Here is a 15,242-nt window from a genome sequence, read left to right as displayed (position 1 = left end):
GTTTAATGTCCAGTTGCACTAATCCTTGTTTTCTTTAGCAGTGATTTTGTATGTTTGTATTCAATTTTTAAAATTGAACACACTGGTCATAAAGTTAATATTCCAAATTGAAATCATTCTATTTTTGCTTTAGCTGTTGTTGGGTAAACAACTGAACACAAATCACACTGACATTCACTACTGTACAAAAGTTTGGGGTCAATAAGAATTTTTTTTTTGTTTTTGAAATGGCTGATTTATGACCAAAAATACAGTACAACTGGAATATTGTGGAATTCTATTACGGTTTTAACAAAAAAAAATTCTATTTTAAAATATTTTAAAATGTAACTTATTTCTGTGATGTAAAAAGCTGATTTTTTTTCAGTGTCATATGATCCATAAAAAATCATTCTAATATGCTGATATGGTACTCAAAGATTTGTTTATTATTATTACCATTATTATTATATTTTTCTGGAAATGGTGACATTTCTTCAATAGAAATCTATTTGTATCAGTGTCTTTTGTATCAGTGTCACTTTTGATCAATTTAATGTTTCCTTGCTGAATAAAAGTATTCAAATATCTAGATGAAATATCTTTCATTAACATCTAGATGAGGTAAGTTTAGCATTTTTAGGTAAATTTTTGTTTATAATAAACTAAATCTATTTTTCCAGAATAGTTTTTGTTATTGTCTTGTAAATATTTGCAGAATTTATGAATTGTTTTGTTTCATTAAAATGTTTTACTTGATTACATTTTGTTGAAAAGGTTTCGATTTTAACAACTTGGCCATTGTTTGACAACATTTACATTTAATAATTTAGCAGATGCTTTTATCCAAAGTGACTTGCAAATAAGGAGAAAAATCAACACGATTGCAACAATATGTAAGTGTTGTGACTTGTCCCAGTAGCCTTTAGCCATTTCTTGAAAACGGAGCAGCTCTACTGGAGTATGTCGTCACAAAAGGTCAATGTGAGTTCGATGAGCTATATTTTTTTTTCAGGGGCAATACTGGAAATAGCTTTTGTAGTCTTTATGATATGTGTCTATAACTGACTGTCACAAATAAGTCTGCCATAAGAAATAGTAATACTCACCATGTAAAAGTGTGATAACCTGCCCCAGTTTCCCCAATGCTAAAACCAAAAGTTATTTCTTTAGTTCAACACTCGACCAAATTCAACAATATTCAACACAAAAGTTCCTTGAGACAAACCATTCAAACACATGTGCATATCTTGTATATTGGGACCAGTGAGGGTAAAAAGGGCCACACAGCGGAGGTAACTCCAGATGGAGAGAGATAAAAGACTCCCATCTCGGTCCTGCCTCACTGTTACCTGAGGAACACCACTGAAGTCAATAAAAGCCCTCTTGTGTCTGTCAGAGCTCTTTCACTGCTCTCTTTGATGGCCCATCACTCTACTGTTGCTCAGAGATGACCTTGATCCCACACTTACTTCACTGCTGGGGAAAGAGTCTGTAAACACTCGCTATGCAGTCCCGCTCTCAGACGCTTAACAGCCCCACACATTACAAACAATGGTAAATAACACATGGCTTTGAATGTGAACGGCCCATTTTCTATGGTACCAGGGTGGGAGTCGTCTTTACCTGTGTCTGGATATTACAGCACCCTGATAAACACTCTGTAAATCAATAATTAACCATTTTACACAGTGGTCAGATGAGAAAACAAAACAACATATTGAATCCTGGAGTAAATGTTGTTGTTTGTTTGTGCACTTTTTAGATACATTGGCTTGCAATGACCCGAGTGCTTCTATTTTTCTTGGAAAATTTTCAATAAAATCAATTGTAATTTTTTTTAAATAAAATAAATAAATATGTTTATAATGTATATATATGTATAATATATATACATTATAATTATATATATTATACAAATATATATATTTATATAAATAAATATATATATAAATATAATGTATATATATATATATTTATTTATTTATATATATTATTTTATTTTTAACTATATTATTGGCAGTTGGATACAAGTATATATGTCCAACTTTACCGCATTCATACAGTATACTCACGTAGGGAAATATATATAGGGGTGTAACAATATATTTCTGTCATGCAACAATATGTATCATGGATAGTGACATGCAACAATATGTATCATGGATAGTGACAATACGTATTGGGTATAGTTCACCCAAAATGAAAATTACTGTGTGTGAGAAAATTCAAGTTAACAGAGTTTTAGTGTCAGTACTACATTAATCTACTATATATAATGTTGAATATAATGTATAATAATGCAATGGGGGAATATTTGTGGGTCCTGATAATGCCAAATGTCTTATGTTAACAGTAAAAAGTGGCCTACATTTATTTTAAATATATCTAGTCAGTGAAAGAGTGCAAACATATTCATCTAAAATAATTCTGTTTTCAGTTATTCTGGTGTCACTATTGTCCTGTACATTGGGTTACCAGCACCAAGTCCAAGCCTATTCATTTCCACACCTATATCTAATTTAGAATTTGAATCAAAAGTAAAAAAAAATTGTTAACCGTTTACCATATGTATCACAATAATATTGTATCATGAGTTCAGTATCGTGATATGTATCGAACCGTGACATGAGGGTATCATTGCACCCATATATATATATATATATATATATATATATATATATATATATATATATATATATATATATATATATATAAACTTTATTTACGCCCAGCTCTAATCTGCTAAATGCGACTATAAGGAATGAAGATATTAAGATTGTATAAACATCAACATCATGCTGTAAAGCTGCTTTGAACGTGTATTGTGAAAAGAGATATATAAATAAATTTGACTTGACAAATTTTTTTGTTATAACAAACAAAACAAACAAAAACCAAGAATAAAATAACAAATCTAATTTTGCGTCATTCAAAGGACTGAGCCTTCAGCTTAAGATATTGTCTGAGGACCATGTCTATTTTAAAATAACATGTTTTCTTTGCCTTTGTTCGAGAAAATGCTCAGGTAGGCTGAGATGGAGAGGCACAGATCTCCAGACTGACCACTGGGTATAAATGACCTCTCCACTGGCTCCTGTGGAACACTCAAAGAAGCGAGTCTCGTCTCAAGCACATAAAATGTTATTGCGTGCTCAGTGAAGCTCTAACCAGGGCACCAACAATAGCCATCACCACTAAAGAGCTTTCTGGCTCCAGTGGGGAGCTAATGAATCTAAAAGAAAACAGCTCTAATACTGGCGCTGCTGGAACCCAAAATGGCTTTGACAATTAGGAGTCGTCTTGACTCAAAAATGTTTCAGGGCAAATTCTGCTTTAGGTATAACAAATTTTGCTTTGTAAGATGACAAATTTTCAATCCAAATGACATACTCTGCTTTAATACAACTATATGACATATTTCCAACGTAAACCTGTACAGAAACTGTATTTTCACGCACTGTAAAACATTAATATATCATGTACACTAAAAAATGCTGGGCTGTTTCGTGCCATGTTTGGGTCAAATATGGACAAACCCAAAAATTGGTTTAAATTTTTTATTTTCATTTTTAAATCCAATGGCTGGGCTTGTCCATACTTGGATTAAACAACCCAGTATTTTTTAGTTTGGTATGTTTGAATCTATATTATAGATTTATTTAATTTAATCTATATTATATCCATATAAATAGTATATTCTTATATTTCCTTTATATTTCTATAACCCATACTTTAAAAAAACATACATTCTATATATAGGTACATAAACAATGGATTAGACATATTGAGGAAGTATATCAATTGCTGATATTGTCAATTAATAATATTTTAAAATAAATTTCCTCTAAAATAGCTGTCATTTGGTTTTTTTCATCATGAAAGTGTAAGACAGATAAAGATAGTAAAATGATTAATATAAAGATATAGCCTTTATATATATATATATATATATATATATATATATATATATTAGCATCTTTATACACATATACTTCTTAAATTTAAGCAAAGTCCCCTAAAGGACACAAAAGACTGAGTGTTAACAGTGAACAAAAAGCTGAATATATTATGCATTAAAAAACTAGTATAGAGTCCATGTGCTTGGCTGGCATTGCAATTTTCACACAAGACCTTAAAACACAGCAAGTGTTTCACACTTCTCATTTACACTCTCAATTCACTCCAAGGTTTGTGTGATAAGCAGCAACATACTGACAGCCCATATACACTGAGCTATGTCCAAAACTCAGATGCAGAAATCCAAAATCATTTTTAAAAACCTGTTCCTCAAAGAATGCTGCATTTATTCCCATTATTGAGCAGCCAGTTTTATCACGCCTTGAAATAAAAACCATGAAGCGCAAGAACTCATTCACAGTATATCTATAAGTACAGAACTTACTATACAACCAACATCCACACTCATGCGTTTCAGAGCTCATCGCTGTAATTTCCCAACTGCTAGCCACTGATTGCCTTTCAGCCCAGAGGTGAATATTACATGCTCACTTAACACCTGAGATCAGACAGTCTTCCCCTCCACTGGGTACTTGGCAAAGCAAAACTCTGTGAACATAGTACAAACTACACCTCATCCACATCTGTGATCAGAACAGATAAGCAAGTATGTTTGTGCAGTATGTATGAGTGGAGGTGTGTGCCTTGCATTTTGATTGTATGTAGTAAAATTATACATAACTTTAATTTCTATAGAGCTTTCAGACTATTTTATTTTAAACAAATGTACACTTCCGTTCAAAGGTTTGAGGTAAGTAATATTTTTTAAAGAAATAAATTAATTGTTTCATTATGCATTAAATTGATCAAAAGTTAAAATCATCAAATAATCCTGAAAAAAACTTTCACAGAATGTTTCTTGAGCACCAGAACAGCATATTAGAATGATTTCTAAAGGATCATATGACACTGAAGACTGAAGTAATGAATAAATTCTGTTTTAAAATATATTGCAATAGAAACAGTTGCTATATTTATCAAATAAACCCCCAAATTAAAATAATTCAGTAGGTTAATGTACCGATTAAATAATTGAAGAGAAAAATTCATTTGTTGTTACTTTTATTTCTATACAATTCATTTCTAGTAGAAAAAAAAAAGTTAGGTTAACCAACTGTTGATTTACACATACAGATTAACAAATTTGTCTGTTGCATCTCATCATTTTGCTTTATGGGGCCATATTTTTAAGATGCCATGTCAAATTAAAAGTAGAAAAAAACTTCTCAAGAGCCCTGTTTTCTGTTTTTTTTTTATAGCAGCATCGGGGCTGCGCTGACTGAGGACTTGCAAAATCATTGGTGGCACTTGAGGATTGAACCACGTATTAACATAAATAATTGTGAACATTTCATGAACACGTTATTTCTTATAATTAACTCTAAATTGACAACCCTACATGCAATTGCCCTCTTTGACCATCAACATTAGCAAAATATTTTGAAATGAACACAAAAGGAGACCAATATTAAGACTTACATTTATGTCATTTAACTCCAGGATAAATAAGAGCAACAATCACTTCGCCCTTCAGTGCGAGTTGAATGCATTATAATGCAGTCAATGTGGCTGAGAGGTGTTTTGTGTATTCACAAGCAGCGCAGGACTTAACCCTGCTATAGAGGGGTGAGAATACAATAGCTAAGGCACCAGGGGTCTGAAACTATACACTTTAATAAAGTCACCAACGGCTAAATGAGGAGCTGCTATCGCACTCACGTTACCAACAACAAGGGCCGCACTATGCCTCAAGGGGTTTTGTTTTCCACAAATATGCTAAGCTAATGCAGACCCAAAAACACAGAAACCTGATCACAACTCAAGGCTAAGGTTGTTCGGGTTTTAGCTGGTGTAAAGGGGTTTTGTACAAACAACACCAAGAGCTTAGTTGTGGACCGAAGTTGAGGAACTTGAGCTTTTAAAAAAATATATATATCTCAGCATGCTAAAACATGAAACGAAGCAAGCCGCTCGGCTCTGCTCTTAGCTCTGCATCGATGGCCTTCTTGCTCCGTGTTGGCGCTGGGTGGCACGCTACCTGATGGCTATCCCCAGGCCTGTGTTTGAGCGCTAAATAAATTGTTATCTAGTGTGGTTTTTGTCATTTCTGGTTTGGTGCCAGGAACATCCCTCCCAGCCACCTGTCTTTAGATAGAGAGAAACAGAGAGGGAGAGAGAGCAGGGCGAGGGAGAGAGGCAAACTTTGGAGAGAATCTCTTTTGGGCCTCCCATTTGGACACGGGAGAGGTCGTAACCTCCCTCTTTATTTTTCCCAAGGCTGTTGGGCTAATGAAGTAACAACAAACTGGGCCGGCGGCTAATTTGGAGTGGCATTTCCTGGCCCCTCTTGGCCCACGGAGATGTGTTTCATTTTCTCTTATCAGTGCTTCAGTCATGTGGCTTTCCGCATGGACGCCCCTGTCTCCCCCCATCGCTGGCCTAATGGAAACTTCGTTAATGTCATTAATCTGCCGACTAGGACATGCACTAAACACACATCAGCCTGTTTGTACCAGAAAGCACCAGAGGGCTGTTTAGACTCGGAGCTTCACACCCGAGAAATGACAATAAGAGAATTTCATCATCTTTATTTGTTTGTGCAGCAAGCCGTTTTGGGAAGATGAGTGGGTTCACGAGTCACATTTGGTGCCCTGTGTAAGATTTTCCAAAAGACCGCAGTTCAACCTGAGAAAAATCCTCAGAGAAGTTAAAATACACACTAAATGTAATGTATAAAGATTTCATTCACAAATTTCCTCAGCTTTAGAGTTGCTTAAAGGGATAGTTCACTCAAAAATGTACCTTTATTCACCCTCATGTTGTTCCAAACCAGTATGGGAACACAAAAGAAGATATTGTATAGATAAATAATTATTGCTCATACACTCAGAAAAAAGTACCAGTACCATTTAGGTAATAATATGTACATTTAAAGGTACTAATATGCACGCTTTAGGGGTAAATAAGGTACACAGGTGTACCTTTTGTTCCTTTTTGTCTGAGAGTGTCCATTGTATGGACAGAAAAACTGAGACATTTTTCAAAATATCTTCCTATGCGTTCACAGAAGAAAAAAAAAGCTTAAAGCAACATGAATGTGAGAAATTGACAGAATAAGGTGTACTATACCTTTAACGTCTGTGCGAGCGCTTCACTGTCATGCCCGACTCATGCACAGAGAGACGCTCCCTCCCCTGGTCGAATTAAAACAGAGGGCTCGCTTAATACCACCTTAATGACGAGTCAGGTGACTCGCCGAGGCCGCTCTAATTAAGAGGCTTCATTCACACATTCCCTCAACTCCATGAATGGACACTCTAAGACTGACATGTCATATAGTTCCATTCATCGTGAGCAAAAACACAAGGGGGAGCAGAGCTCAGCTGGGAGGGATGGGTAACCGAGGGGACATTTTCTTTTGTGTGGCTCTAAGCTTCTGGGGCCAAATGCCAGCGGGCTAACCCCTGCGCTGGCTGCCCATGTGTTTCTCCTTCCTCCCAAACGGAGTAATTAGGAAGATCTTAATGGGTTTCCAGGTTTATTAGTGGCCAAGAAAAGCTTCAAATGTCACTTTAATTAAAGGGGATTCCACAGACAGCTTGTGTGGCAATGTCAACCGCTCGAAAAAATCCTTGTTTGGGCAGGAGGAGTAGAACGGGCCAAGTCTTGAATGCACACAAAGAAACGTGAAGTTCTAAATGGCAGCTGTCTAGACGTGTGGTCAGAGACAAAATAGATCATTTGACCTCGACCAAACATTAAACTGACAGCGTTTATCTGCTTATAAATGCCACACATGCGTATACGAGTCCCTTCCTTTCATATCAGCGGCGGCAATCCGACTCCCCAAAAACCGTCCCATTGAAAACGCGCCCTCCCAAATTATTTTGGGGGATGAATTTATTCCTGGCATATCCTATGCTCGTTCATGCAGGATATAAAATCCTAGATTATTTCTTGCTTGGTTAACCTGCATCCGGTCGCCTCGTTCACAAAACCACTCTAATGTTGCCATTAGTTATGCTTCTATGGTGGCCAAAAGATGAATCCTGAGGTCTCCACATTCAATAAATGTGTACATGAATGGTGGAGGAAGATAAAATATATCTCTGAGATAGAGAAGGGGCCAGTTCATTGCTGGAACGTCAGAGGGGGAGATAATTAATCAATATGAAAATGACATGGGCTCCACTGAAAATCAGAAGCATGTAAAAGCCTCTCTGATCTGCCTTTTTCACCTTGAGGAAGCTTCAATATTAATTATCGTGAGGGGGGAAAAAACATAAATGGCAACATGGCAAGTTTTTTGCACCACAATACAACACTTCAATATCAGAAAAAGGATAATTGTAAAAATATATACATCATTTAAATATCTATAATAAATACAAATATTTATATTATTATGACTTTATTATTTAAAGATCCATCCCAGTATATCCCAGATACAATTAAAATAATAATTACACTCACAAAGTAAAATCTTAAAAAATAAAATAGCCTATAAAAACATACCTCTAAACAAAAACTGCAAATAACAATAAAAACTATAAAGGTCAATAAAAGTGAGGCTAAAACAACTATGCCTCTTAAAACAGCTTGCAGGACAAACACACTTTAACCTTTACACTACAGCTGCTTTTGTGGACGGGGAAGCTAAGTTCAGTAACCGGTGTTGTCTCGCTGTGTTTTATAGCACAGGTGTGGAATCGTACGTACCAGGAGCCTGGAAAGGTGATCTGGTAATTGGCCATGGGAAAATGACTGTGTGTCAAGGTATTGTCTGTGGTAGATAAGAAACAGGAACTTTCAATCAGGGCTTTATTATTATTATTATTATTATTATTATTATTATTATTATTATTATTATGTGCCAATCTGCAACAACAATGGACAGACATATACAAGTAAACTTCAGAACCCCCAAAAGATGCAATATCATCTTCATTCATTCTATATTTGGATGACAAAATCCATTATATTGTATCTTTAACTAGGAGCACAAAGTTGGGATGAAATTATTAAAGAATAATTTTCTTTAACATTTTGAAATTATCTCACACTTTCATAGTAAAATACAAACAATAATAAATTCATGAAATCAGATTACGTGTACCTACAGTCTGATCTTCACAATGAGAATGAGACGAAAAAACCAAAAAAAAACATGACTACATCTTTGTATCATTTGAAAATGAAAACGGTGGGTTTTGAGTTGAAAGCGCCCGGCAATTTTTTTTGCAAAAAGCGCAGAGACCAGAGACTACCGCCCGTATTTCATGCTGCGAATTGCATCGGGTGGCAGCAAAGCGAAACAGCAAGCTTTATTTTCTTCAGACAGTAATGCTAGCGTACCTTTGGCACAGAAAGCCAGCGTCTCTCATAGCTCACTCGGGGCAACTCAGTCAATGGAACAAAGTTAGAAGAATGGAATACAGTCTCTGAACAAAACACACACATTGGCGAGAGAGCGGGGCAGACCAGGGCTGGAATTCCACTCGCTGTGCAAGATGAGCAATATGGTGACAGGCAAGAGTGGCACAGGGCCCTTACACTGAAGCCAAGCATGTTTTCGTCCTGAAATAACCTGTATTTTCATAAGCAAGACAATCTTTACAGAGGGCAGGTGAACCCAGTAACCACCTGTTCATCCAACTGCAAAGGTCTGGCTGAGCTTGCCCGGAGTTCAACTGAATGTGAAAGGTGTATTTTGCCAGGACACTTCTTGTGCTGAAAAAAAAAATGTTTGAACCAAAGCAGCATTTACAATGACAATAAACAAAGGAGCAAAAAATCTAATCCAATTATAGCAACTCAAACTAAAACTGTGGAGCGATAGCCATGAGCTATTAATAAAGTAACTGTTAAAGTGTCAATAATAGTTGTACCAATGAAATCTTTGTCAATATCTTATTGAAGAAAAAAAAATGTTCCCAACAGAAATCAGATGCCTGTTTGACCTATGTAGAAATACAAAAGGCTCGTTAGATATATCATATGAGAGATAATGAGATCAAGTATAAAATAAGAAATAAAGTTATGTTGTGAGAAATAAAAGTCACAATTATTATAAATAGTTGCAATTGTGATATATAAACTTGTTTTTAAGAGAAATAATTTAGTTTCTTGTAAATATGGCTATATCTCACAGTTGCAAATGTATTTATTGTAGTTATGACTTTATAGTACAGTTGTGACTATCGTAATTGCACTTTTTTTATCTTGTAATTGTTACTTTTTTCTAGTAATTGCAACTTTATATCTCACTATTGTAATTTATAGTCACATTAATGAAAAATTTAATTACAATTTCGAAATATAAAGTTTCAACTAAAGCATACATTTACAAAAACTGAAGTTACAATTGTAAACTTAGTTAACTGAAAAGTTAACTGCAAATAGTCAAAACACCGAGATATAAAGTTGTAATTACAATAGTCACAACTTTGAACATCACATTTACAAAAAATAAATGACAATAGTGAAATATAAAGTTGCAATTACTAGAAAAAAGTAATAATTGCAATCACGATAAAGTCACAACTGTGCTATAAAGTCATAATTACAATAAAAAAAATTGCAATTGTGAGATATAATTTATATTTACAAGAAACTAAATCTGCAACTGTGAGATATAAAGAGTTAAATACAAGAAAAAAGTTACTTCATACACTGTAAAAAGTGATCAGTTGACAACTTAATGCGTAATTGAAAAAATTTAAGTTATGTGGCATTGTCAAGTTCATATAACTTGTTTTTTTTTCAATTATGCATGAAGTTTATTCATTTAAAATGTTTAAATCAATGGGTTACCTCAATTATTTGTTTAAGTTAAGTCAACTGATCACTTTTTACAGTGTAACAAACAGTGAGCAACCTTATACAAAACTTTTTCGGTACCTAGTTAAGAAAATAGTGATGCAGAGGGATGATTTCCATTCCAAGCTAAATATTCATGAATTTTTTGAAACTATCCAAAAACATTTTCAAACTTAAATCATTTCACCATAAACAGCGATGGCAGCACCTTAGTATATTAATAAATGCAGATGAAGGTTGAACCTGTTTTGCTCAGGTTTGCTCATTTTCGCCTTTATTTATGGATTCCCTCCAGTGGCATGGACATCATGTTTTGACGCGGCTCTAATGTCAAGATAAGATGAAGAATCACTTCAAGGGTCTCTCTCTGACACAAGATAAATGACAGTTGACCTGAAGACACCGGGAGGTGAGGAGCTTTGTGGCACTGTTTTGGTGCTGCTCTAAAAACATTTCCTGTCTGCCTTGAGAGACACAACACCTTTAGGCCATTTTAGACATGAGTATATCTCATCTATGAAAACTTTCAGATAAGGCTGAATGAATGAGTGCAATGTATTTCCCCGTCCGTGCAAAAAGCTTAAGTCCATCACATCTATTATTTCTCAAATTAATGCCAGAACATAAAAAAACAAATGCAACCAAAAATTAAGGATTAAGTTTAAACTTGTTGGCTTCTCCAAGTCATTACAAACACAAACAAATAATGTCAGAACTAGTAACAAATGACAACATTTAAGATTTAAAGATTTCAAAAAGGGGGGAAAAAAATCCTTTCTTTTTGTCTCGCTCTTCAAATTTTGTTTTAAGTGACAAAAACAACATCTCCTCTCGAAACGGAATCCGAAGGAGAAAAAACGTATACGCAGGGAGTTACTCAACTGCATGAACGCATGCCCAATTCTGCTACATTATTCTCTGAGCCGCGTAAATGATCAAACCTGATGACAGTCTCAGTCTGAGGAAGAGACAGAGCCTACAAAAGGGAAAGTGACAGGCCCTTCTACAACAGATGTTTCTACCGAGGGGAGTCTACTCTCCACTGAGCAGTCTCACACATGAGAGACACCCGAAAGCTCTGGAAACAGTCCTGAAAATGTATGTTCACTTGGTAAAAACACTTTCCCCCCATACGGACTACCCACCACTGAATATTCAAAGCTTGTTCAAAAACACAGAGGGGTATTAACACATAAAAACCAAAGTACCATTGCCAAAGTTTGTACAAAAGGCAAAAAAGAAACTGTTAAACAGCCATCTTAAAGGGATAAGTTTACCCAAAAATGAAAATTCTCTCATTTACGCACCTTCATGTCATTCCAAACCTGTTTTACTTCCTTTCTTCCATGGAAAACAAAAGATGTTAATTAGAAAGACGTTTTTCCCCCCCACAGGAACAATCATGGTCATCATTCACTTTCATTATATGGAAAAAAGAAGCTTGAAAATTCGGCTAAATCACTCTTTTTGTGGTTCACTCACATACAAAAGAAAGTCATGCAGGTTTAGCATGACCTGAAGTGAGTAAATAATGAAATAATTTTCACTTTTGGCTGAACTATCCCTTTAAATCCTACCACACAGAGCGTTTGCCTCTATTGATCCACAATCCATAGAAGAGCCACACTATTGACGGAAAACAAAACACATTAGAAAGGCCATTTGTCAGAAATGTTGCTTTCCAGATCTATCACAGAAAGAAAAATTTTCCCACTGTAAAAGACAACACACGTCTGTTCTTCATTTCCAACAGATCAATGTTAATATGCAGGGGGTCCTGAAGATGGATTGCGGACACACTTTAACCAGTTAAGTGCCGGGTCATATAAGAAGTATGAGCCAGAAACAAGGTCTTCATTTGATATGAAGCACTTCATACATCATAAGCCATAAGATCTGTAGCATGCACACTGCATGCTCTATTCGTGTGGAGATTTTCAGAAGAAAGACGAGTTTACAGCACGACCTTTCAAATGATTTATATCATATAACTAAACCTCTTATAGTGGTTTGACCATGTTAGCCATAAAACTGCCATTAATATGATCATTTGATATGAAACTACAGCATCAAACATTAAAAGCAACATGCTACATGGATGCTAAATATAATTTGAGAATCAACGAATTCCAACGTGCTTGTTTGTGGTATATTTCCCGTAAGTTCAGTGGTCTATTCAAGCATTAAAACTCATCTACATTAGAGTAGGACGGCGTCCACTGCACAAAACCGCATTATGCCTCTCGTTCGCAGTGGGTCTTAAAGAGCAGTGGCCAGTCTGGTGCCTATTTCCTTGAGACAGGATCTAAGCAGGAGCCAGACGGGAAGGCAAGCATTGCCTTGCAGGAGTCCGGATAAGCCAGCTCTGATGGCTTGATACAGCTCCAGACCCCCAAGCCTGATACCCTGGCCACAGAAGCGGGTCTAAATAATGTTTGCCATGCCTGCAGAATACATGCTACTGTTTGACATTGAGTTTCCTGCTACTAGTCTTTCAGAACAGATAAGAGTCCGAGATCACCACCTGGCATCAAACAAGCGAAAAAATGCATAAAAAATAATTGATTATTATTACATAAACATAAAATCGTAGTGTGGCATTTAGTCTAAATGGCATATTAGTTAAGTGAAAGACTGTTTAAAATTGTTTAAATTAAAAATACATTAAACTGCATGTTATTCTAAAATATATATTTTTTAAAAAAAAACTGAATCTAAATTCTTCCCCCACTCATATAAGTGATGATGAACTTTAAAGCACAATTTCATGCAGTGTGCTTGTGTGATTCAATTCTATTCATTTATTTCACCATTTGAGGCTTAGGAGGCAAATTGCAAAAGCTTGAAAAATCTCATTAATAAAACTTGGTGGCTTCAATTACACAATAGATTTGTTAAATTTTTAACAATATCTGTGAGACGAAAACAAAAATCTGTTGATTTGATTTTGGCACTTGGGTAATTCAATTCAAGATCATTTAATATATAATAATGCACATTCACTTCAAAGCATAATAAAGTTAATAAAAAATGTGAAACCGCTGTACCTGAACTGTGAATCAAACATTAATAAAATAATTAGAGATGTGTTCCGACAGACAGCTTCTGGTATTATTGTCTAAAGTTGGGGAAAAGGTAATTAATTTGGCAGTAAATTTATTCACACCGTGTTTGGCTCCTCTAACGAAGGAGAGGAAATTGCAAAACGGAGATCAAGTCTTCCTCTATTGTGTCTGATCAAATGGAAATCTTTCTTTTTTTAACACAATATGCATATTGTGGATCCTGGCCTTCCATTGCTGGATGACATGCTTGAGCATACCAGTAACTATGAGTGAAAAACCCTTTAATTACTTTTATTTTAATGTTATAAATGCAAAATGTTTTAGATGTAGTTATTCATTTATAACAGATAAATAAAATAATACCATTAAAAAATATTAAATAAATAAGTACATTTAAAAGTTAGAAGTTAAGGTAAGCTAAAATAGATTTATACTAATAAAAAGACGCAAAACTACACCATAATAATTATATAGGTGTCATCATATTGTAATTTAAAGGATTAGCTGGAATGCATGGAAAAAGTAAAAAAAAAATAAAAAAATATTTACAACAATGACATCTATCAATCAGTAATGACATCTATTTATCTAAATAAAAAATATATTAACAATAACAAACATAATTATATTTCGTAGGAAACTTCTCTATACTAACTACCAAATTAATCTGGCAAAACGCTTAGTTGAATTTAAGATTCCTTATAAAAATAATGTATACAGATTTTCACGATACGTCTGTATGCTCTTGATTTCTCATTTGGTTTCTGAGCGCACAGAGCAACAACCGGGTGTGTAAAACAAACATCAGGGCTGTTAATAACATTTGAACATATGTAAGTGCATTGTTTCTCATACAGTATGTTAAAGCTCTGTTACGGGATGTGCTTCATGACACAGTGGTCCCTGCAGGTTCAGTACAGGGCCTCAGTGGCCCACCTTGAGCTCAAGGGTTCTGGCACACTGGCAGATGGGACACATCGTGCCTTCAACTGGAAAATAGTTCTCTTGTGTCAGTAATGGCAAATAAGAGAATGCAGAGTGAGACTGGGCGAACTTTAACAGTGCCTCCAGCACTAACACATACTGTTTTGTCTTGCCGTTTTAGGAAATTAAATAACAATTGTGTATATCCATAGCTCAAACTCCATTTTGGTATTCAAGAAAGTAGTTAAGTAACATTATAATAAATAGAATTTTTTTTTCATTTCCTAAATGTTTGCTATAATCCTCAAACAGCAAACTATATTAAACTAAAAATGAACATCCAGAAACTAGAATTTAACGACTTCCTGTAAACCCCATACATATACATGTATTCTTTTTTTCTTTTTTTTACAACTGCTGCAATGTTTTTGTTCA

Source organism: Siphateles boraxobius, unplaced genomic scaffold (genome assembly GCF_051911475.1).
Source record: "Siphateles boraxobius isolate OS27281-9 unplaced genomic scaffold, OSU_SipBor_1 20, whole genome shotgun sequence".
NCBI classification, from domain to species: domain Eukaryota; kingdom Metazoa; phylum Chordata; class Actinopteri; order Cypriniformes; family Leuciscidae; genus Siphateles; species Siphateles boraxobius.
Note: the sequence above shows the minus strand (reverse complement) of the source record.